Consider the following 25,712-nt stretch of genomic DNA (forward strand, 5'->3'; position numbering starts at 1 on the left):
TCCACGAGCGCTAACGAATCGAGTGAATACAATGGCCTTCATAAGGACTCCACACTTGGAAAACCAAGACATGGAATTTTAAGAATCTCTCACCAACAAGTCACTCTTTGGGCGCCTTAGCACCAGTCAATCAATGTCTGAAGGTAGAAGACCACCTGAATATTGTTGCTGGACAATTTGGATACCTTGACTGTGTTTTGACATTCCTCTCTTTCCTTTCCCACTGCTGCATCTACACAGTGCACATTGTACATGACTTCACACCAGTCCAGAAAAAGCACATGTGCAGCAAAAGGGATGCGCTGTGTGAGGCTTGAACTCCAAACCTCTAGATTATGAGACTGACACGCTGCCTACTGCGCCAACGAGGCTAGCAATGTGTTTAAACTAGATGGGCAAAATCGAAAAGATCTCTCAATGTAATGTTGAGTTGTCCCTCACACAAGAGCCAGGGTGCCTGTATCCAAGGAAATGCAGGTACAACGTCGGCACTGGAGCGCTGGTGTGTCAACAAAGACTACTTCAACTGCTATCATCATGTGCCACCTAGAACACAGACGGCTTTGAGAGCAAAGGTTAGCCTTAGCCATGAGTAGTATGGTACTATAAGCTAAGTCAGATGCAATGCATTGGCCGGGAATCGAACCCGGGCCTCCCGCGTGGCAGGCGAGAATTCTACCACTGAACAACCAATGCTTACATGTGGGAGTTTTTACAACTGCATGAAAACGCCCATTAAAAGGGCCATTAGTCTCTGGCTGAACTGTTTGTCTGATAGTCAAATAGCTTTGTAAAGTCCCTCAGTCAACACCTATCTAGCGACAACTAGACCAACAACTCACTCTTTGGGCTCCTTAACACCAGTCAATCAACGTCTGAGGGCAGAAGACCACCTGAATATTGTTGTCGTTTATCCTTGGCCTCAGGTGGCCCAACAACTCTTAACATCTGTTGTGACAACATCCACGAGCGCTAACAAATCGTGTGAATACAATGGCCTTCATAAGGACTCCACACTTGGAAAACCAAGACATGGAAGTTTAAGAATCTCTCACCAACAAGTCACTCTTTGGGCCCCTTAGCACCAGTCAATCAATGTCTGAAGGTAGAAGACCACCTGAATATTGTTGCTGGACAATTTGGATACCTTGACTGTGTTTTGCCATTCCTCTCTTTCCTTTCCCACTGCTGCATCTACACAGTGCACATTGTACATGACTTCACACCAGTCCAGAAAAAGCACATGTGCAGCAAAAGGGATGCGCTGTGTGAGGCTTGAACTCCAAACCTCTAGATTATGAGACTGACAACTCTTAACATCTGTTGTGACAACATCCAAACCTCTAGATTATGAGACTGACACGCTGCCTACTGCGCCAACGAGGCTAGCAATGTGTTTAAACTAGATGGGCAAAATCGAAAAGATCTCTCAATGTAATGTTGAGTTGTCCCTCACACAAGAGCCAGGGTGCCTGTATCCAAGGAAATGCAGGTACAACGTCGGCACTGGAGCGCTGGTGTGTCAACAAAGACTACTTCAACTGCTATCATCATGTGCCACCTAGAACACAGACGGCTTTGAGAGCAAAGGTTAGCCTTAGCCATGAGTAGTATGGTACTATAAGCTAAGTCAGATGCAATGCATTGGCCGGGAATCGAACCCGGGCCTCCCGCGTGGCAGGCGAGAATTCTACCACTGAACAACCAATGCTTACATGTGGGAGTTTTTACAACTGCACGAAAACCCCCATTAAAAGGGCCATTAGTCTCTGGCTGAACTGTTTGTCTGATAGTCAAATAGCTTTGTAAAGTCCCTCAGTCAACACCTATCTAGCGACAACTAGACCAACAACTCACTCTTTGGGCTCCTTAACACCAGTCAATCAACGTCTGAGGGCAGAAGACCACCTGAATATTGTTGTCGTTTATCCTTGGCCTCAGGTGGCCCAACAACTCTTAACATCTGTTGTGACAACATCCACGAGCGCTAACAAATCGTGTGAATACAATGGCCTTCATAAGGACTCCACACTTGGAAAACCAAGACATGGAAGTTTAAGAATCTCTCACCAACAAGTCACTCTTTGGGCCCCTTAGCACCAGTCAATCAATGTCTGAAGGTAGAAGACCACCTGAATATTGTTGCTGGACAATTTGGATACCTTGACTGTGTTTTGCCATTCCTCTTTTTCCTTTCCCACTGCTGCATCTACACAGTGCACATTGTACATGACTTCACACCAGTCCAGAAAAAGCACATGTGCAGCAAAAGGGATGCGCTGTGTGAGGCTTGAACTCCAAACCTCTAGATTATGAGACTGACACGCTGCCTACTGCGCCAACGAGGCTAGCAATGTGTTTAAACTAGATGGGCAAAATCGAAAAGATCTCTCAATGTAATGTTGAGTTGTCCCTCACACAAGAGCCAGGGTGCCTGTATCCAAGGAAATGCAGGTACAACGTCGGCACTGGAGCGCTGGTGTGTCAACAAAGACTACTTCAACTGCTATCATCATGTGCCACCTAGAACACAGACGGCTTTGAGAGCAAAGGTTAGCCTTAGCCATGAGTAGTATGGTACTATAAGCTAAGTCAGATGCAATGCATTGGGCGGGAATCGAACCCGGGCCTCCCGCGTGGCAGGCGAGAATTCTACCACTGAACAACCAATGCTTACATGTGGGAGTTTTTACAACTGCACGAAAACCCCCATTAAAAGGGCCATTAGTCTCTGGCTGAACTGTTTGTCTGATAGTCAAATAGCTTTGTAAAGTCCCTCAGTCAACACCTATCTAGCGACAACTAGACCAACAACTCACTCTTTGGGCTCCTTAACACCAGTCAATCAACGTCTGAGGGCAGAAGACCACCTGAATATTGTTGTCGTTTATCCTTGGCCTCAGGTGGCCCAACAACTCTTAACATCTGTTGTGACAACATCCACGAGCGCTAACAAATCGTGTGAATACAATGGCCTTCATAAGGACTCCACACTTGGAAAACCAAGACATGGAAGTTTAAGAATCTCTCACCAACAAGTCACTCTTTGGGCCCCTTAGCACCAGTCAATCAATGTCTGAAGGTAGAAGACCACCTGAATATTGTTGCTGGACAATTTGGATACCTTGACTGTGTTTTGCCATTCCTCTCTTTCCTTTCCCACTGCTGCATCTACACAGTGCACATTGTACATGACTTCACACCAGTCCAGAAAAAGCACATGTGCAGCAAAAGGGATGCGCTGTGTGAGGCTTGAACTCCAAACCTCTAGATTATGAGACTGACACGCTGCCTACTGCGCCAACGAGGCTAGCAATGTGTTTAAACTAGATGGGCAAAATCGAAAAGATCTCTCAATGTAATGTTGAGTTGTCCCTCACACAAGAGCCAGGGTGCCTGTATCCAAGGAAATGCAGGTACAACGTCGGCACTGGAGCGCTGGTGTGTCAACAAAGACTACTTCAACTGCTATCATCATGTGCCACCTAGAACACAGACGGCTTTGAGAGCAAAGGTTAGCCTTAGCCATGAGTAGTATGGTACTATAAGCTAAGTCAGATGCAATGCATTGGCCGGGAATCGAACCCGGGCCTCCCGCGTGGCAGGCGAGAATTCTACCACTGAACAACCAATGCTTACATGTGGGAGTTTTTACAACTGCATGAAAACGCCCATTAAAAGGGCCATTAGTCTCTGGCTGAACTGTTTGTCTGATAGTCAAATAGCTTTGTAAAGTCCCTCAGTCAACACCTATCTAGCGACAACTAGACCAACAACTCACTCTTTGGGCTCCTTAACACCAGTCAATCAACGTCTGAGGGCAGAAGACCACCTGAATATTGTTGTCGTTTATCCTTGGCCTCAGGTGGCCCAACAACTCTTAACATCTGTTGTGACAACATCCACGAGCGCTAACAAATCGTGTGAATACAATGGCCTTCATAAGGACTCCACACTTGGAAAACCAAGACATGGAAGTTTAAGAATCTCTCACCAACAAGTCACTCTTTGGGCCCCTTAGCACCAGTCAATCAATGTCTGAAGGTAGAAGACCACCTGAATATTGTTGCTGGACAATTTGGATACCTTGACTGTGTTTTGCCATTCCTCTCTTTCCTTTCCCACTGCTGCATCTACACAGTGCACATTGTACATGACTTCACACCAGTCCAGAAAAAGCACATGTGCAGCAAAAGGGATGCGCTGTGTGAGGCTTGAACTCCAAACCTCTAGATTATGAGACTGACAACTCTTAACATCTGTTGTGACAACATCCAAACCTCTAGATTATGAGACTGACACGCTGCCTACTGCGCCAACGAGGCTAGCAATGTGTTTAAACTAGATGGGCAAAATCGAAAAGATCTCTCAATGTAATGTTGAGTTGTCCCTCACACAAGAGCCAGGGTGCCTGTATCCAAGGAAATGCAGGTACAACGTCGGCACTGGAGCGCTGGTGTGTCAACAAAGACTACTTCAACTGCTATCATCATGTGCCACCTAGAACACAGACGGCTTTGAGAGCAAAGGTTAGCCTTAGCCATGAGTAGTATGGTACTATAAGCTAAGTCAGATGCAATGCATTGGCCGGGAATCGAACCCGGGCCTCCCGCGTGGCAGGCGAGAATTCTACCACTGAACAACCAATGCTTACATGTGGGAGTTTTTACAACTGCACGAAAACCCCCATTAAAAGGGCCATTAGTCTCTGGCTGAACTGTTTGTCTGATAGTCAAATAGCTTTGTAAAGTCCCTCAGTCAACACCTATCTAGCGACAACTAGACCAACAACTCACTCTTTGGGCTCCTTAACACCAGTCAATCAACGTCTGAGGGCAGAAGACCACCTGAATATTGTTGTCGTTTATCCTTGGCCTCAGGTGGCCCAACAACTCTTAACATCTGTTGTGACAACATCCACGAGCGCTAACAAATCGTGTGAATACAATGGCCTTCATAAGGACTCCACACTTGGAAAACCAAGACATGGAAGTTTAAGAATCTCTCACCAACAAGTCACTCTTTGGGCCCCTTAGCACCAGTCAATCAATGTCTGAAGGTAGAAGACCACCTGAATATTGTTGCTGGACAATTTGGATACCTTGACTGTGTTTTGCCATTCCTCTCTTTCCTTTCCCACTGCTGCATCTACACAGTGCACATTGTACATGACTTCACACCAGTCCAGAAAAAGCACATGTGCAGCAAAAGGGATGCGCTGTGTGAGGCTTGAACTCCAAACCTCTAGATTATGAGACTGACACGCTGCCTACTGCGCCAACGAGGCTAGCAATGTGTTTAAACTAGATGGGCAAAATCGAAAAGATCTCTCAATGTAATGTTGAGTTGTCCCTCACACAAGAGCCAGGGTGCCTGTATCCAAGGAAATGCAGGTACAACGTCGGCACTGGAGCGCTGGTGTGTCAACAAAGACTACTTCAACTGCTATCATCATGTGCCACCTAGAACACAGACGGCTTTGAGAGCAAAGGTTAGCCTTAGCCATGAGTAGTATGGTACTATAAGCTAAGTCAGATGCAATGCATTGGCCGGGAATCGAACCCGGGCCTCCCGCGTGGCAGGCGAGAATTCTACCACTGAACAACCAATGCTTACATGTGGGAGTTTTTACAACTGCACGAAAACCCCCATTAAAAGGGCCATTAGTCTCTGGCTGAACTGTTTGTCTGATAGTCAAATAGCTTTGTAAAGTCCCTCAGTCAACACCTATCTAGCGACAACTAGACCAACAACTCACTCTTTGGGCTCCTTAACACCAGTCAATCAACGTCTGAGGGCAGAAGACCACCTGAATATTGTTGTCGTTTATCCTTGGCCTCAGGTGGCCCAACAACTCTTAACATCTGTTGTGACAACATCCACGAGCGCTAACAAATCGTGTGAATACAATGGCCTTCATAAGGACTCCACACTTGGAAAACCAAGACATGGAAGTTTAAGAATCTCTCACCAACAAGTCACTCTTTGGGCCCCTTAGCACCAGTCAATCAATGTCTGAAGGTAGAAGACCACCTGAATATTGTTGCTGGACAATTTGGATACCTTGACTGTGTTTTGCCATTCCTCTCTTTCCTTTCCCACTGCTGCATCTACACAGTGCACATTGTACATGACTTCACACCAGTCCAGAAAAAGCACATGTGCAGCAAAAGGGATGCGCTGTGTGAGGCTTGAACTCCAAACCTCTAGATTATGAGACTGACACGCTGCCTACTGCGCCAACGAGGCTAGCAATGTGTTTAAACTAGATGGGCAAAATCGAAAAGATCTCTCAATGTAATGTTGAGTTGTCCCTCACACAAGAGCCAGGGTGCCTGTATCCAAGGAAATGCAGGTACAACGTCGGCACTGGAGCGCTGGTGTGTCAACAAAGACTACTTCAACTGCTATCATCATGTGCCACCTAGAACACAGACGGCTTTGAGAGCAAAGGTTAGCCTTAGCCATGAGTAGTATGGTACTATAAGCTAAGTCAGATGCAATGCATTGGCCGGGAATCGAACCCGGGCCTCCCGCGTGGCAGGCGAGAATTCTACCACTGAACAACCAATGCTTACATGTGGGAGTTTTTACAACTGCACGAAAACGCCCATTAAAAGGGCCATTAGTCTCTGGCTGAACTGTTTGTCTGATAGTCAAATAGCTTTGTAAAGTCCCTCAGTCAACACCTATCTAGCGACAACTAGACCAACAACTCACTCTTTGGGCTCCTTAACACCAGTCAATCAACGTCTGAGGGCAGAAGACCACCTGAATATTGTTGTCGTTTATCCTTGGCCTCAGGTGGCCCAACAACTCTTAACATCTGTTGTGACAACATCCACGAGCGCTAACAAATCGTGTGAATACAATGGCCTTCATAAGGACTCCACACTTGGAAAACCAAGACATGGAAGTTTAAGAATCTCTCACCAACAAGTCACTCTTTGGGCCCCTTAGCACCAGTCAATCAATGTCTGAAGGTAGAAGACCACATGAATATTGTTGCTGGACAATTTGGATACCTTGACTGTGTTTTGCCATTCCTCTCTTTCCTTTCCCACTGCTGCATCTACACAGTGCACATTGTACATGACTTCACACCAGTCCAGAAAAAGCACATGTGCAGCAAAAGGGATGCGCTGTGTGAGGCTTGAACTCCAAACCTCTAGATTATGAGACTGACAACTCTTAACATCTGTTGTGACAACATCCAAACCTCTAGATTATGAGACTGACACGCTGCCTACTGCGCCAACGAGGCTAGCAATGTGTTTAAACTAGATGGGCAAAATCGAAAAGATCTCTCAATGTAATGTTGAGTTGTCCCTCACACAAGAGCCAGGGTGCCTGTATCCAAGGAAATGCAGGTACAACGTCGGCACTGGAGCGCTGGTGTGTCAACAAAGACTACTTCAAATGCTATCATCATGTGCCACCTAGAACACAGACGGCTTTGAGAGCAAAGGTTAGCCTTAGCCATGAGTAGTATGGTACTATAAGCTAAGTCAGATGCAATGCATTGGCCGGGAATCGAACCCGGGCCTCCCGCGTGGCAGGCGAGAATTCTACCACTGAACAACCAATGCTTACATGTGGGAGTTTTTACAACTGCACGAAAACCCCCATTAAAAGGGCCATTAGTCTCTGGCTGAACTGTTTGTCTGATAGTCAAATAGCTTTGTAAAGTCCCTCAGTCAACACCTATCTAGCGACAACTAGACCAACAACTCACTCTTTGGGCTCCTTAACACCAGTCAATCAACGTCTGAGGGCAGAAGACCACCTGAATATTGTTGTCGTTTATCCTTGGCCTCAGGTGGCCCAACAACTCTTAACATCTGTTGTGACAACATCCACGAGCGCTAACAAATCGTGTGAATACAATGGCCTTCATAAGGACTCCACACTTGGAAAACCAAGACATGGAAGTTTAAGAATCTCTCACCAACAAGTCACTCTTTGGGCCCCTTAGCACCAGTCAATCAATGTCTGAAGGTAGAAGACCACCTGAATATTGTTGCTGGACAATTTGGATACCTTGACTGTGTTTTGCCATTCCTCTCTTTCCTTTCCCACTGCTGCATCTACACAGTGCACATTGTACATGACTTCACACCAGTCCAGAAAAAGCACATGTGCAGCAAAAGGGATGCGCTGTGTGAGGCTTGAACTCCAAACCTCTAGATTATGAGACTGACACGCTGCCTACTGCGCCAACGAGGCTAGCAATGTGTTTAAACTAGATGGGCAAAATCGAAAAGATCTCTCAATGTAATGTTGAGTTGTCCCTCACACAAGAGCCAGGGTGCCTGTATCCAAGGAAATGCAGGTACAACGTCGGCACTGGAGCGCTGGTGTGTCAACAAAGACTACTTCAACTGCTATCATCATGTGCCACCTAGAACACAGACGGCTTTGAGAGCAAAGGTTAGCCTTAGCCATGAGTAGTATGGTACTATGAGCTAAGTCAGATGCAATGCATTGGCCGGGAATCGAACCCGGGCCTCCCGCGTGGCAGGCGAGAATTCTACCACTGAACAACCAATGCTTACATGTGGGAGTTTTTACAACTGCACGAAAACGCCCATTAAAAGGGCCATTAGTCTCTGGCTGAACTGTTTGTCTGATAGTCAAATAGCTTTGTAAAGTCCCTCAGTCAACACCTATCTAGCGACAACTAGACCAACAACTCACTCTTTGGGCTCCTTAACACCAGTCAATCAACGTCTGAGGGCAGAAGACCACCTGAATATTGTTGTCGTTTATCCTTGGCCTCAGGTGGCCCAACAACTCTTAACATCTGTTGTGACAACATCCACGAGCGCTAACAAATCGTGTGAATACAATGGCCTTCATAAGGACTCCACACTTGGAAAACCAAGACATGGAAGATTAAGAATCTCTCACCAACAAGTCACTCTTTGGGCCCCTTAGCACCAGTCAATCAATGTCTGAAGGTAGAAGACCACCTGAATATTGTTGCTGGACAATTTGGATACCTTGACTGTGTTTTGCCATTCCTCTCTTTCCTTTCCCACTGCTGCATCTACACAGTGCACATTGTACATGACTTCACACCAGTCCAGAAAAAGCACATGTGCAGCAAAAGGGATGCGCTGTGTGAGGCTTGAACTCCAAACCTCTAGATTATGAGACTGACAACTCTTAACATCTGTTGTGACAACATCCAAACCTCTAGATTATGAGACTGACACGCTGCCTACTGCGCCAACGAGGCTAGCAATGTGTTTAAACTAGATGGGCAAAATCGAAAAGATCTCTCAATGTAATGTTGAGTTGTCCCTCACACAAGAGCCAGGGTGCCTGTATCCAAGGAAATGCAGGTACAACGTCGGCACTGGAGCGCTGGTGTGTCAACAAAGACTACTTCAACTGCTATCATCATGTGCCACCTAGAACACAGACGGCTTTGAGAGCAAAGGTTAGCCTTAGCCATGAGTAGTATGGTACTATGAGCTAAGTCAGATGCAATGCATTGGCCGGGAATCGAACCCGGGCCTCCCGCGTGGCAGGCGAGAATTCTACCACTGAACAACCAATGCTTACATGTGGGAGTTTTTACAACTGCACGAAAACGCCCATTAAAAGGGCCGTTAGTCTCTGGCTGAACTGTTTGTCTGATAGTCAAATAGCTTTGTAAAGTCCCTCAGTCAACACCTATCTAGCGACAACTAGACCAACAACTCACTCTTTGGGCTCCTTAACACCAGTCAATCAACGTCTGAGGGCAGAAGACCACCTGAATATTGTTGTCGTTTATCCTTGGCCTCAGGTGGCCCAACAACTCTTAACATCTGTTGTGACAACATCCACGAGCGCTAACAAATCGTGTGAATACAATGGCCTTCATAAGGACTCCACACTTGGAAAACCAAGACATGGAAGATTAAGAATCTCTCACCAACAAGTCACTCTTTGGGCCCCTTAGCACCAGTCAATCAATGTCTGAAGGTAGAAGACCACCTGAATATTGTTGCTGGACAATTTGGATACCTTGACTGTGTTTTGCCATTCCTCTCTTTCCTTTCCCACTGCTGCATCTACACAGTGCACATTGTACATGACTTCACACCAGTCCAGAAAAAGCACATGTGCAGCAAAAGGGATGCGCTGTGTGAGGCTTGAACTCCAAACCTCTAGATTATGAGACTGACAACTCTTAACATCTGTTGTGACAACATCCAAACCTCTAGATTATGAGACTGACACGCTGCCTACTGCGCCAACGAGGCTAGCAATGTGTTTAAACTAGATGGGCAAAATCGAAAAGATCTCTCAATGTAATGTTGAGTTGTCCCTCACACAAGAGCCAGGGTGCCTGTATCCAAGGAAATGCAGGTACAAAGTCGGCACTGGAGCGCTGGTGTGTCAACAAAGACTACTTCAACTGCTATCATCATGTGCCACCTAGAACACAGACGGCTTTGAGAGCAAAGGTTAGCCTTAGCCATGAGTAGTATGGTGCTATAAGATAAGAAAAACCCAATGCATTGGCCGGGAATCGAACCCGGGCCTCCCGCGTGGCAGGCGAGAATTCTACCACTGAAACACCAATGCTTACCTGTAAGAAAAGCTGTGCTATTCCTAAGGAAGGATATAAGAACATCACTATCCTTCCAGCTGACAAAGGGAGATGCACAGTAATTCTGAATACAAGTGATTACCATGCTAAGGTTGCCACTCTTTTAAATATCCAAAAACTACAACAAGATGGAGCCCTTGACCGGCCACAATACCTCCGTCTCTATCCTCAGGACACCATTCCATGCCTATATGGACTCCCCAAGGTCCATAAGGAAGGGGCACCACTCCGACCCATCGTAAGCAGCATCAATTCAGTAACCTACAATATCGCTAAGCTTGTAGCCAACATCTTAGCCCCCCTGGTTGGGAACACACCACATCATGTTCGAAACTCATTAGACTTTGTAAATAAAATCAAAGGATTGAAAATGGCACAGGATGAAACCATGGTGTCATACGATGTGACCTCCTTATTCACCTGTATTCCAACCATGGAGGCAGTGGAAACTGTGAGGAATCACTTGAAACAAGATCACACACTACATGACAGAACAAACCTCAAACCAGACCAGATTTGCTGGTTACTGGATTTATGCCTCACAATCACATATTTCCAGTTTAACTGCAACTTCTACAGACAAAAGCACGGCTGTGCTATGGGCTCACCTGTGTCCCCCATTGTGGCCAATCTATACATGGAAATGGTAGAGCGAAAGGCCCTCAACTCCTTCAAGGGAACTCCACCAAGCCACTGGTTTAGGTATGTGGATGACACATGGGTAAAGATTAAAACACAAGATCCACAAGCCTTTACCCAACACATCAACTCAGTGGACAAGAACATCAATTTCACAAGAGAGGATGTCAAAGACAACCACCTCCCTTTCCTTGACTGTGATGTCCACCTTGCTGAGGACAGGAGCCTCCACATTGGGGTATACAGGAAGCCCACGCACACAGACCAATACCTACTCTTTGACTCACATCATCCACTGGAGCACAAAATGGGTGTGATCAGAACCCTGCAACACAGGGCTGACAACATACCAACCTCCACTCGGGCCCAAGCAGAAGAACATAAACATCTAAAGGGAGCTCTGAAAACTTGTGGCTATCCGAGTTGGACTTTTGGCAAAACAACAACACGCTCCAGGAAGAATACCAACACGGAGGATGCTGAGAAAATGAAAGATAAACGCAGAAACATCGTCATTCCATACGTGTCTGGGGTCTCAGAGAAACTCAGGAGGATTTTTAACAAACATCAAATCCCTGTATGTTTCAAACCCAGTAACACGCTCAGGCAGAAACTGGTACATCCCAAAGACAAAACACCACACAATCAAAAAAGCAACCTGATATATGCGGTCAAATGCAGTGAGGAGTGCAATAACCTATATATTGGGGAAACAAAACAACCGTTAAGGGGAGGGGTGTTACGGCCGTGGCCGTATTCGGGGGACATTTGTCTTTCCCTGTATGTGTGTGTGTGTGTGTGTGTGTGATTGTGTTGTGTCCTGTCTTGGTCGCCTATTGTTGCAGTCTGACCCTGCGAGAGGGGATGCCCGTGACGTCACCGGGATTTCCTGGGAGTGTTCCGCCTTTTTCGCCGCACTTTCGATGCTCCAGCTGCAAGCCATCTCCGTTGATCAGCTGGGCCCGCCCCTCGTCTCCACCCCGAGTATAAAAGAACTGTCATTCGGTTGTTCGTGGCGATCTGTGTTGCCCGTATGCAGACTCGCCTCCGCGCTGCCTACCTGCGCTTGTGTGATTGTGATTAATTAATTTAAGCCGAGTGAAACAATGTGAAGAGCTAAGGTTGTGTGTTTTTGGTTTGCTAGCGTAAAGTCAAGTGCAGCTTTGTTTGAGATCTGGTGTTTTGTTGTTTTGTTTTTCTTTTGTTAGCTGCTCGTGTTTTTTGTGTTAACTGCATTATTGGGTGGCTTTGTTTTTCTTGTGCCGCCTCTCTTTTTGTTTACCCTGTTTACTTTGGTTAATAAATAACCTTATTTAACCCTTAAAATCTTGGGTTTTATGTTACTTCCCTTTCCCCTAATGAGCTGGTTGTAACAATGATAAAGATACAAACACAACAGTAAGCAGGTGGACAGAGTAGCCAGGTTAAACTGAATGTGGTTTGCTGGGGAGGCAGATGCGAGAGAGATGATGGCCACACAGACTCCCACTGGGCTGCACAGCCTGCTCCATCGGGCTGATCACCACACTATCAACCTCTCTCCCTCTCTTGCCCTCGTTCTCTCCTTCATGTTGCGCCACCAGCTCAATAGCCCACTGCTGAAAGCTGACATGGTAAATTGATGATGAATAAATCATAAACGTACTCACAGTACTCATCTGAGTTTATTCAAAGAATCTACCACAACAGCGTCCGTGAACTATTCATAAAATAATTGCGCTTATGGCCCTGTCACCAGCCCTTGCAGCCCAACAACCAATCTTACTCCCAATTAGCCACTCTGTGCCTCTCTCCCCTAACTTTCATCCTGATACAAAGAAACTCATCCCTTTGTGTGTGTGTGTGTGTGTGTGTGTGTGTGTGTGTGTGTGTGTGTAATTGAAGCAATTTGTGTAAAACAGTTCCACACATCCACACTGACTCAGATGAAGCAGAATAGCAAAGTGGAGGGCAGGAGCGTTCTACTGTGCACATGCAAAGCCATCACAACCCCTTCTTTTTACAGATGTGAAGCATCATTATCCAGTTCCTTTACACTGTGGACATGATTTAAACCTTTTCTATCCTGGATTATCATGTGAAAAGCCACTATTTTTCATCAAGCAGGCTCTCCAATTGCGAACAGATGTTTTTCCTTCCCTGGGAAATGATTCACTCCTAAGTGACAGAGGGTGGCAGCCCCTGTTTTATTACTCACATAAAAACTTCTTAAATGACAGCATTCAGAAGAAATATAGGCCTATATTCATTCTTTCAATTTGGTGCCAAGTGGTATAGAAATAATTACATGGAGTGAGTGAACCTCTGGCGGCACCGAATGTGTCTTCAGCCCATCACCAGCAGAAATGAATATCTATTCAACAATGTTAAAGCCACATGGCTCCAGGTACAATGACTATTCAGCATGCATCTGGGGAGTGAATTCAGTCACATGAATAGCTCAAACCTTCAAACCACTACCACTTATGAGTTTGTCCTCAGACTGATTATACCTCATCTAAAGCATCAGGCTGCTGCAGGACCCCTCTTTAGACCCCTGCTGTCATTTACAAATTGATTTACTCGTTGATTAACTCTTTTAATAGTGTGCCAAAATGAAACTGGAAATTCTGTCATTGAAGTCAGAAAACCTACATCCATAATAATGCAAACTATTGAAAAAGTAAATTACCTAGCTACAAAAGGTATACAAATCCATTACATGGGTAAAAGTAACAATACTGCAATATAAAAATATTCATTTACAAGTGAAGGTTCTGCCTTGAAAATGTCATTGGTCAGTATATATAATGCTATAGTGATAGTTTAATCTAGAACAGTGTATTATATTTTATTCACTATATTTTCTACGTTTTTTATGTTCTTACTTTGTGAACTAGTCTAGCTAGTGACTATTCAGCTGTCAAATAAATTTAGTGGAGTAAAAAAAACAATATTCCATTCTTAATTGCAGTGGACTAGAGATGTAAAGTAGCATGAAATGGAAAACACAGGTACCTAAAAACTGTATGATACTTCCATACAGTACTTGAGTAAATGTTCTTAGTTACTTTCTCTAATTGTTTTTTAGTAAGTTTTGAAATAGAAAATAAATATAATAAAGGATGTAAGGAAAAGACTGGGTGTGATAGTTGCTAGGGCCCGAATATCAGAAGTTACTTGAATTGACTATGGCGCCAGGCTGTACCAACATATGCACCAGAGTCAACACTCTGACATAATATCTCCCTTTGGGAAGAATGTTTCCTTTTTAATGAAAAGTTGTGAAGGAGACTAAAAACAAAAAATTATATAAAAAACAAAAATTTACAGAATTATGATATTTCAATAAATTTCAATTAGATAGATAGATAGATAGATAGATAGATAGATAGATAGATAGATAGATAGATAGATAGATAGATAGATAGATACCTTATTTATCCCCTAGGGGAAAATTCAGGTGTCGAGCAGCTATAACAAGAAAATTCCTGGAGAAATTTTGAATGTGCCTACTGCTTGGTGCGTGTACTTCACTCCTCACATTTCAATCTGCACAAAAGACGTTACTTTCAGTTATGTCGTAGAGACTTATCCTTATACTGACCTCAGTCACTTTAGGTGTCCCTCAAAAAGCCTTTTGAAGCTGTCATGACTGGACAAAATGACCTCACAATGATGGTTTCAAACCCAAATTTGCCCCTAGCATCATAGCAAGACATGTATACACACATCTTGCTATGACTATGCTCTAACAGAAGTTGATCTGCAATAAAACTATACCACTATATCCCCATATAGACGATAGATTCTAAGATCAAACTTTTATTACCTACCTTACCTCTTACCTTTTTGAAACTGTTTTTTGAAAGTATCTGTATTTCTGTGTTTGACAGTAGGTTTTGTACAACAGAGCCAATAATTCCCCCTTACCATGTTGAGACATTTATTTTTAAGGTTAATCCAAATTGTGGCGATGGTGTTTGTGTTTCTGTCAACAAATGTGTGTGTGTGTGTGTGTGTGCGCATTAGTGCGGGGTGGGCGATATGACGATATTAGATCGTGAAGGATTACAACGTGAAGACGATCTTTCAAACTGCAGAGATCGTGGGATCGTCTAGTGCACATTCCACAGGCATTCCAAGGCCAGCCGAGAGATATAATCTCTCCAGCGTGTCCTTGGTCGGCCCCGAGGTCTCCTCCCGGTGGGACATGCCCGAAACACCTCCCCGGGGAGGCGTCCAGGAGGCATCCTCACCAGATGCCCAAACCACCTCAACTGGCTCCTCTCGACATGGAGGAGCAGCGGCTCTACTCCGAGTCCCTCCCGGATGACCGAGCTCCTCACCCTATCTCTAAGGCTGAGCCCGGCCACCCTGCGGAGGAAACTCATTTCGGCCGCTTGTATTCGCAATCTCGTTCTTTCGGTCATTACCCAAAGCTCATGACCATAGTTCATCACCTTCCGGCTTAGCTCCCTCTTCCCCACAACGGACCGATTCAGCGCCCGCATCACTGCTGACGCCGCCCCAATCCGCCTGTCGATCTCCCGCTCCATCCTACCCTCACTCGTGAACAAGATCCCGAGATACTTAAACTCCTCCACCTGAGGCAAAGCCTCCCCCCTCACCTGGAGCGGGCAATCCACCCGTTTCCGGCTGAGAACCATCAAACACAGGGGACTTCAACAGCAGGTAAAACCAAGAACAAACCAGACATGAACAGGCAACATGAACAGACCAAGGACAAACCAGACATGAACAGACGAACCGTCACAGACGAAGGGGAGCACAGAGACTATATAGACACAAGGGAGGCAAGGGTGATTGAACACAAGTGAAACACATTAGGGCGTGGCAGACAATCACCAAACAGAAGCAGGACCAAGACAGGAAGTTAAAACAGAGACACACAAGGAAACCAACTACAAAATAAAACAGGAAGTGACAAAAGTCCAAACATAAATTCAAACCTAAAATGTCCGCCATGGCAAACCATGACACAGGTATTATATTCACTAGAGGATATTAATGTTCCCATCAGCCACTGATGTATAACACTGTCACCTGTGCTCGCCCCTCCAACAGGAGGACCAAAACTTTCCTGGATTGTTCAGCCTCCTCTCTGCACCTCCATGAGAGTGAGGACAGCTTCTCAGCTCCTTCCTCTAGTCCTGCTTGCTTAGTCTCGCCTTCATCAGAGAGGATCTCACAGTGCCCCTGCCTCGAAGTACTTGAGTTTATAGCTAAGAACACTGAACATTTTGGCCCGATAATTGTGATCAACACATTGACAACTATTTTAGGGAGTTACATCACAATTTAATTTATTTACCCCTTGCAACCCAAAGGGAGAAAACTAAACTTGTGTGGAAGACAAGCTCTAAAGAAGTCCATAAGTTTACGTAGTCACTGCTTCCCAGTGTCAGAAATGTCTACAAAGAGCTCCGTCAGACACTGAAAGAAGACTTCTCCTGCAGAACGTCCATCCCTGTGTATGCACTCACGTTGCACTGATGACTCATCAAGGTAAGCCCACCATGCATGAAATGAAGAAGATGACAAAAATGGCTTGGGATACCGTGTTCACTTCCAAGGCAAGGGGGAAAACAACTGAGCCTGCCAGCTCAAACACCTTGGCATCACACAGACCAGTCACCTCAAAAGATCACCTTCAGAACAGCTCGAAGGGGGTTGACAAAAGGCCACATAGGAACACTGAGCATAACCACCATGACTACCAAGTGCATAGAGATAGGCACTACCATATTAGGAGCAGGAGACAACTTACGCAGAAATTCTGGCTCAAACGCAGGACCATTCAACACATGTATCAGACAGTGACCATGTCATCTCTGACCATGTTATCACAGACAGTGACAGTGCTACTGAATGTTCTTTCTTCAGCTACTCAGAGGGTTACAGCTCTGTGCCTCAAGTTATGGAAAACTTAAAGCACTGAGGCTCCAGAGTTCGTTTCACCAAGTACTGAAAGTAAGTAAGCTCAGGGTACCAGGGTATACTCTTGCAGATAGACACACTGGGTTAGTCAGCAGCAAAATAAATTCTGAATCGAAACAGACGCTACCGTCAAATTCTGCAGGTAGGTAGGTTACTCCTTTGTACTTTACAGGTGAGATTAGTAACACACATGTCTGGCCATCGAACACAAGTTTAGGACATTGCATATACATGGAAAACTCAAACAGACACTCCAAGCCTTGTCATTCTAGGTGCCACCCTCTATATCTCACCTTGCCAATCTAACATCACTGACGTTCCTGTTTTCACTAACACCACGAGTAACTGAGAAACATGTTAGTTGTTTTAATATTCCATCATTGTGGTTATTATCTGGATTATGTTTTGTAACCTGGTTGTTCTTGTTTAGCCAAGATAGATAGTGTTGACAAATGCCCAGATGTTACCCCTTGAATGAACTGACAAATGAACTGTACATTCTGCTCTCAGGATGACACATCAGGTGGCATCCTGACAACAAAGAGGGGACTCTTGGTACTCATTCAAGAGACCAGGTGTTTCTTTTCTCCACAGACAAAGGAACTCACTTCCCCACAGTTCCTCACTGTTCACACCTGGGGACGACCTAGGAACCTCACTGACCAGTCAGGTCAGTGTGTGACATGTGACCCCCCCAGGGTGTCACCAAACAAAACCAGATCTCCTTGGTTCTCTCTTCTCTTCTCAGCTTGCCTTGGAGAGCAGCTCCTGTGTTAACGAAAGTTTTCGCAGGGTAAACAAAATGAGACACCAATGTATCGACTGAGTCTCCTGCCAAAGCTGAAAAGGAAAAGGTAACGAACATCAGTGTCTCCTGACGGGCTCCGACTGCCGGTAACTCAGGAATGGCTCATTGCTGCTCAGAAAACGGACCAAACCTTATGAAAATGCTACTCTGTTTTGGTGAGTAATGTTCAAAGTGGAGATGACGTGCTAAGATGTTTGGTGGCCCTCTGAAAGCGCTTAAAGATAAATTCCTTTGAGAAAAATGTACTGGGCTATATATGCAGACTCCACTGTCGCGTACATACCTGGCCTGGCATCAGTCTCAAGCCATTATTGAAGTTCATTGTAAGGACATGCAGAGTTATGGACCCACAATTGACACTTTGTGACTCTTCCCACCATCAAACTATCAAATTGATAGGAAACAGAGACAAAGGACCCCTCTTCCACAAACAGACCATGTTTTTAGCATGTCAGAGAGACACAGAACCAGACCAAAGATCAAAGGGTCAGCTCCAGAGGATCAACCAATGGACACCAGACAACTGGAGAATAAAGGCAAAATCTCCAGTTTGTAACAATAAGACTCTGTCTAATGATATTTGATTGTTTCTTGTATAGGACAAGTAACAACAAAAGGATTTTATTAACACTAAGGTGTGAATCCTGGCCTCTCTATGCCATGCATGAACACACACGCGCACACACACACACACACACACACACACTACCTTTGTCCCTTTCTAGATAAGAGTCATAAACTACAACCCACATTCCAATCCTGGGTAGTGACCAGCAGAACTCTCTTCACAGACACAGATCTGAGGAAGAATATAAAACTAGAAAATTCCAGGGGAGTTTTGAGTGCCACGGGGGCTACTGCCGGGATGAGTACGTGATTTATTTCCAAGTTGAGAGTTCAAAAGTCACCCTGATCATATTCTAGTTTTGAGAAATGTCTTGATATAAAAGACTCTGATATAAAACAATGTCACATCCCTCCATCATGTATTATGTGGGAAATATCTCATATTCTGTGTTGTTTTTTTTAATAAAACAAGAGGCGACATGTCTACAAACTGGCATTTAAAGGGTTAAAATCCTGAAAACTAATAAACATTTGGTAGGTTTGGTCAGGATGAGCCTCTACGACTGAATGAAACTGAAAGTAAATGATTGAAATTGTCATGGTTTGTCCTCCATACATACCTGCCTTCAGTAGTTCTTCAGTCACCACTCCCTTGCTCACCCCAGCTGCCAGCCACACCCACCTCGTCAGTCACTCCATTCACCTGTTCACTCAGCTGCAGCTCATCAGCAATCAAGCTCCAATCTCCTCCACACTCACTGCCAGATTGTTCTTTGTCCTCATGCGAGACTCTCCAGCGATTACCCTTCGACTGATCTCCCGGTTCCGACCCTGCCTGCTCCCGACCTTCCCGCCTTGTCTCTGCCCTGGTAAAAACTTCAGCCCTTCTGTTTTTGACCACGAATCTGCCTTGCCCCTTCCTGGTCTTGGTCTGCCTGTTCTCGGGGCTGCTCTGAGTCCTTCGCCTCCACTGTTGCAGCATGAGAACTTTCCTGCTGGTTCTTCGGTCCTCTGCCTCATACGGCTGCCTCATCTACAGCTTCATTCCGGGCCCTCGGATTTTCCCCAAGCCCCGCAAAGACTGCCATTCCCCCCAGAACTGAACTGTGCTTATTTACCTGCTTCTGCTGACAATAAAAGTGATTTCCAATACATCGGTTCTTGTCGGTGCTGCTTTTGGGTCCAAACCTCACCCGTTACAGAAATGAAAGGAGAGAAGTATACGCACCAAACAGCAGACACATTCAAAATTTTTCCATGAATTTTTTAGTTTAATAATAATGTTTTTAATATATATATTTACAATTTATGATAGCCAATAAATTGATAGACAACAGAAGATCCAACAATTATGATGTCCCACTTATGAGGCAGAGCTCAGAAGCAACATTCTGTTTGGGTTGAGACATGGAGAGATTATGATAATTTTGAGACAAAGTTGAGGTAAAGCTGGAAAAATAGTCACAGATTTGAACTGCATGGCTCAATAACTCATAACTGAAACATTGTAATGACACCGACAGTCCCTTCTCCTACTGTACTTACTGAGAGAACAAACTACAACCTAGTTTTCATCAAAACGAGCTATCCTCCGAGCTGGAGAACAACACTGGTCTCTATGTTCAGCTAGCTGAGTCACGTGATCAGGGACTGTCTACAAAGTGCAAAGTTGTAATATCTGAAAACAGATCCTACAAAAACATTCTACTACTATTAGACTTTTTGGAAAATGTCTATGTTTTCAATGGTCTTAATGTTTTTTTTAACAAATTCATGTGAATCACCAAATGAATCTTTTAAAGGTTTTGTCTGAATTTTGATGCCTTTAAACCGTGTAAGAAGCTGTCCTGTTTGCTTTCCACAAACCAGAGCACTGGTTTAGGCTTTTTTCATAAACTAAGTGTAATATACACAACATGAGACCATTGATGGGTGAAGGGATTTTTATGTTACCACCATGTATGAGTGAAGTTATTAAATATTATCCAATAATTATGCAAAACTATGTAAAAGCACAGGTGATATAGTATAAGGAGCAACAACGGCCACAGCAGTATAAGCACAGGAGGTGCTTTCAATGATTTCCGGATGAAATGTTTGGGTTTTGGAAATTTTTAACTTTTTTTTTTCTTCCCAAAAAAACCCAAAACAAATCACTTTCACGGCTTCCATAAATGTGGCCCTAATGACATCACTTTTTTCTTGGCCCTCAAGTTCTGCCAGACCCACAGAAGACATCCCACAGCTGTTTCACAGGTTGTGAAGTGCTTTAGACAAGTTACGTGATTATGTTGTCTAAAACTATTGGATTACTGCTTTTAAGTTTAGATTAATCAGCAGTAAAAGATATATGGATGGAATTTTAATGCATCAGTAATTCCATACACAGTTACATTCTTCTCCTATGTACGCCTTTACACCTGTAACATGATCAAAACAATGACAAACTGGACCTTTAAACTGGACTGTCTAGTTACTTAATTCACATGAAAAGTAAGTTTGTCATTAACTGCTTTATTTTTTCCTTTTTTTATTTGATTATAATTACTATTATTTTTAAAATTGTCTGTGGATATCAGTGTATCGCACTCATTTGATCATTTCCTATGTTAACTGACCTCAACTCTCTAGGATTTTGGATTAGTGTAAGCTCACCATATTTGTTTTCCCAATATGTTAATTTATGCTTGTGCTACTGCTTGTCAAAATTCAAATCACTTCACCATGAAGAAAACATGTCTCTGCAAGCTGCCTCTGATTCTTCTCCGCAGACAACACATCAAACGGACTGGGTGGGCTAGATGAACCTTTTCCTCCCTAACAGACTCATTATTCATTTTCAAAAACTTTCAAGAAAAGAAACAACATTTTTAGAATGATAGTGCTTTTTCTGTCCCCATCAATCAATGGTTATCAAACCAGCATTTTACTCCCCCTCTTGATTCAGATATTGTTTAATCAATGTAACGTCACAGGGCTGAGAGGCTCAGGGCTGAGCTGGGAGCTGTAGATCAAACAGGTTAGTATTTGCATTGTGCTGCTTGGGATACAATATGATTTATGGAATATAGCCTGCGCACGGCACAGTGTTGGAGATGTCTTCTCTCATTTAAAGGCAAACCTCGAAAACAAACAATACGTGATTGCCACTTACTTCTGTTTGAGGGACTGAAAACAGATTTTCATCGGGAACAGGTTTCTCATTAGCATAGAAATGAATATGATGGCAGATAATGAATATATGCCTCTTGATGCTTCACCGCCATCCCAGAATGATCCAGTTTGGAGGCAGGGAAAAAAAGATAGCTTTTTCTTTTTTTTGCCAAAGTGGATATGTGAATATTAGCATATTGTGAAACAGAGAGAGAGGGTGGTTCTGTTGAAAGCAGACAGAGTGGTGGAGAATACAGGATGAAGTCAAGGTCGGCTTTAGAGAACAGCTTCCTTGTAACTATCCAACCAATCGCTATCTCACTCTCTCAGTCAGTCAGTCAGTCTCTCTCACACACACACACACACACATAAACACACACAAACACACAAACCCTGTCATGCCTGCCCAGCTCTGTGGCCTTGGAATGAGGTGTCACATTTGGTTGCCTGGGCTAAGATAAGCTCATTACTAGCTTCTAGTCTGCAGATAAACTGACAGAGGCAGATTCCTGAATATATAATTCATTCCATTCAATCAGTGGGCTACAGCTTATTAGTGTTTGAACGGGGAAGGAGGAAAAATGGATGATTTTTTTTAGTCGTGCATTAATGTGGTCTCAAAGGGGATGTAAAGTTAAATAATAAATACACTTTACCAGGTTCAAAATTGAAGTGCATTGGAAAAGGTCAACGACAAAAATACACGTCAGGACTGAGTAAATCATTTGCTTTCTTATGAAGGATATATGTATATATTTTTCAGAATTCTGAGTTTAAAGTCAAAATTCTGAGATTAAAGTCAGAATTTAGACAGTTGAGTCTTAATGGATATTTTTAGGCCCAGACATTGCCCTCAGTGTCCTATGTGATGATATATATCTTTTTAATCTATTATTTTTTTATTTTAAACTTGTGGCCATAATACTGTTCAGTTTCATCACGTATGCTCTTCCTTGTTCACTACACCTACACCCTCACTGTCCAGTCTTACCAACCCACGGTCTTTGACGCTTCCAGTTACAGCTACACCACTGCAGCTGTAACAAATTGTATATAGTTTAAAAGAGAGTTCATGGTTCTTATGTCAGTGTTTCTCAAGGTTTTTCAGACCAAGGACCACTAAATCACTGAAATAATAATAATCACTTTATTGGATAGTACAGTGAAGAGAGTGTACTTCACATGCACCCTAACCACTTGACTATCTGAGTATGGAAAAAGTTTGCGAACAGGTGTTGCTTTTATGTAGCATCAGAATTATCACACACATATGAACACTGGCCGGATGTCATAAAACATACCCGAGTCTCAGTCGTGATGACTACATTACTATAAAAACTCAACTCTTAACACTTACCTGTTGTGTCCATCATGTGGAAGGTTTCATTTGATTGATCCGGTCTTAATCCGCTGATATTTATAGTTAATAGGCTGCTGATAACTGGTGAAATTTAGCACAGTCCCAGGGCAGATTAACCAAAAGATTCATCCACATTTCCTTTCAAATGTCTCATTTTTGACGTAACTCATAAAACAAACTATAAATTCTTGTAGCTAAATGAGTAGATGGTGACGCACAACGGTCAGCTACAATGAAGTCCAACAACATTGCAAAACAGCCAATTAATATATGCCTAATAATGTTTGAATTTACATACAAGTTATTTTAATAGTGAAAACAACACATAGACGTACAATACTCTGTAGAAGGCTTTGTGGTCCATATACTGTTTTGGATCTGTAGCCATGTTTCCATTTCACTGATAATTTATTTCCCTTTTTTAGCATGGATTCTCATTAAAGAGGCACTGCCAATGGATAGCACACCAACTACACTGCGACCCATTCCGGATGCCCTTTAAGACCTTGGGGTTGAAACAGTTGATGATATGAAGCTTGTCCAGATAGTTGACTTTGCTCAAACCCATTCAAGCAAGGAAGCTTCTTGCACATGTAAAAAAATAAGTCAAGGTCCAATCCGTACTATGAGTATGTTGCTACCAATGGAATCGTTGAGGTACTATTTATTGGAATGAAAACATATTCACTTACATTTGACAAAATGTGAGCTGACCTACTGTAGAACCTGTAGAATAAAAAGCCTTGTAGCGGACATACATGATCAGGCATCAGTAACAAGCCATTAAAGGAGTTCACTGTAAGAACATGCAGAGTTATGGACCCAAAATTGACACTTACTTACTTGACTTACTTACTCTTCCCACCATCAAACTATCAAATTGATAGGAAACAGAGACAAAGGACCCTTCTCTCACAAACAGATCATGCTTTAGATAAGAGATAACAGAGTCATAACAGCCGCATGCCAATCTTGACAAGTAACCAGCAGTACTCTTAGACTCACAGACACAAATCTGAGAAAAAATATAACATTGAATATCTAACCATTCTGTAATATTTTATATTTCTAGGGAATAAGTCAATCCCCAGATCTCTATCCTATAGAATGGTTGAGATGTAAAATGTAGACTTTAAGACAGTGTCTTTCATGTGACCATACTGTCAGCAACCTTCACACAAGGTAACACACATTACATGACAGTCATGAATGTCCAGAATGTCTTCATTATTACTATTATAGTCCAAGGACTGCCGTGTAATCCCCAGTTACTCACCATCAGCTTTAGAAAATGTTTATTGTTATTTGATCAGTTAACCACTTATGCCTAAATCAAGGACTTGAAGGATGTATTATGAGAGCCATATTTGTATTGTTTGTTTCTGTTGTTAATTAGTGCTTTTAGGTTTATTGGTTGTTTCATTTAATGGTTTTATGGTCATGGTGGGAGACGGATGTGCAAATTTGATAGGAAAACTTGAGATTAAACAATTCTAAAGTTTCATGGAAAATTACTTTCTTCTCCAAGTTGAAACAAAGGAGAGGCGGGTGACATTTTACTTTCATCATGCTTTCTTTTACTTTTATACGCCAAGGCAAAACCAACTGAAACAAAACAACAGAAGCGCCTCAGGGTAATTTTTGTAACTTTTAATTATTATAAGGTTTTCCTTTTTGAAGATTTTTGATAGTTTTAGAGTCATATGGTCAACGCTAATATTCTGCTTGTGATGGGATCGATGTCAAAATATTACAATATTTAATCATCAAATCTCATTCGTAGACATAGTGATCATTAGCTGTATAGTCATAGTGTATAGCCATAACATAAAAACTCCCACCATTGCCAACTCATCACACAGTTCATTTAATTATTATTTTCATCTTGATGGTTATTATGAATTATTTTATATGTTTAATTATATAATGAATATTATAAATATGAAATAACAAAGATCAAAATTATGTCTCATAAAACCCAGTGCAAACCCTTCACTCTGGCCTGATCATTTATTCAGAAGGTATTTTTTTATTCTGAACAGAATGTCTTTTTATGTCTTTTAAAAGAATGACTCCACTTAGCCTTTGACTAGCATAGGCAGCCATAACAAGAGAGGAAGCTGAGGCGTATTGATCAAGCCCTCTAGGGAACTAAGAGAGAAACTTTTTGTCATTCAGCTCATAAAATATCCTTCTTAAGACCACAACCTCGTATCTTCAAGTTACCCTAAAAAAAGGACACCTCCCAGCAAGTGCTCTGGTCAACATAGACTAAAGCATTACTGTTAGTGCAGGAATCATTAATGTTTGAAAATAGTGTCTTTGTTCATACAATAAGTTCCCCTCAGCATGGCTTCTAACCTGGATGACTGCACATGATGGGAAAATGCAGAGTTCTGTTCTGCACCCCATCTGAACTTTGCAGTGGAGTAGAGTCTGCTGAAGAGCCATGAAATCATCTCATGGTGGGTTGATATTTGCAGTGTGAATGGCTGCAATCTTTCTTCCTCTCACACAAACACACAGAGCAATACGTTAAGAAGAGGAACAAATACTTTGTTCAAAAGGGGACGGGAGACGGACATTCTGGAAAGATTCAGGTTAGCGGACTGTTGACTTCTTGTCTTCACAGGTGATAG

General features: G+C 43.3%; 11 non-coding genes across 11 annotated transcripts; all 11 read right to left on the bottom strand.

Moving 5' to 3' along the window:
* Positions 1 to 625: 625 nt before the first annotated feature.
* On the bottom strand, positions 626 to 696 carry trnag-gcc (transfer RNA glycine (anticodon GCC)). The gene has a single exon. It is a non-coding gene; the product is annotated as a tRNA-Gly (tRNA).
* Positions 697 to 1,640: 944 nt separating this feature from the next.
* Positions 1,641 to 1,711, bottom strand: trnag-gcc (transfer RNA glycine (anticodon GCC)). Its single transcript has one exon. It is a non-coding gene; the product is annotated as a tRNA-Gly (tRNA).
* An 891-nt stretch (positions 1,712 to 2,602) lies between these two features.
* trnag-gcc (transfer RNA glycine (anticodon GCC)) lies at positions 2,603 to 2,673 on the bottom strand. The gene has a single exon. It is a non-coding gene; the product is annotated as a tRNA-Gly (tRNA).
* An 891-nt stretch (positions 2,674 to 3,564) lies between these two features.
* trnag-gcc (transfer RNA glycine (anticodon GCC)) lies at positions 3,565 to 3,635 on the bottom strand. Its single transcript has one exon. It is a non-coding gene; the product is annotated as a tRNA-Gly (tRNA).
* Positions 3,636 to 4,579: 944 nt separating this feature from the next.
* Positions 4,580 to 4,650, bottom strand: trnag-gcc (transfer RNA glycine (anticodon GCC)). Its single transcript has one exon. It is a non-coding gene; the product is annotated as a tRNA-Gly (tRNA).
* Positions 4,651 to 5,541: 891 nt separating this feature from the next.
* trnag-gcc (transfer RNA glycine (anticodon GCC)) lies at positions 5,542 to 5,612 on the bottom strand. Its single transcript has one exon. It is a non-coding gene; the product is annotated as a tRNA-Gly (tRNA).
* An 891-nt stretch (positions 5,613 to 6,503) lies between these two features.
* On the bottom strand, positions 6,504 to 6,574 carry trnag-gcc (transfer RNA glycine (anticodon GCC)). Its single transcript has one exon. It is a non-coding gene; the product is annotated as a tRNA-Gly (tRNA).
* A 944-nt stretch (positions 6,575 to 7,518) lies between these two features.
* Positions 7,519 to 7,589, bottom strand: trnag-gcc (transfer RNA glycine (anticodon GCC)). The gene has a single exon. It is a non-coding gene; the product is annotated as a tRNA-Gly (tRNA).
* Positions 7,590 to 8,480: 891 nt separating this feature from the next.
* Positions 8,481 to 8,551, bottom strand: trnag-gcc (transfer RNA glycine (anticodon GCC)). Its single transcript has one exon. It is a non-coding gene; the product is annotated as a tRNA-Gly (tRNA).
* A 944-nt stretch (positions 8,552 to 9,495) lies between these two features.
* Positions 9,496 to 9,566, bottom strand: trnag-gcc (transfer RNA glycine (anticodon GCC)). The gene has a single exon. It is a non-coding gene; the product is annotated as a tRNA-Gly (tRNA).
* A 944-nt stretch (positions 9,567 to 10,510) lies between these two features.
* Positions 10,511 to 10,581, bottom strand: trnag-gcc (transfer RNA glycine (anticodon GCC)). The gene has a single exon. It is a non-coding gene; the product is annotated as a tRNA-Gly (tRNA).
* Between the last annotated feature and the right edge of the window lie 15,131 nt (positions 10,582 to 25,712).

Source organism: Seriola aureovittata, chromosome 7 (assembly GCF_021018895.1).
Source record: "Seriola aureovittata isolate HTS-2021-v1 ecotype China chromosome 7, ASM2101889v1, whole genome shotgun sequence".
In the NCBI taxonomy this organism is placed as follows: Eukaryota; Metazoa; Chordata; class Actinopteri; order Carangiformes; family Carangidae; genus Seriola; species Seriola aureovittata.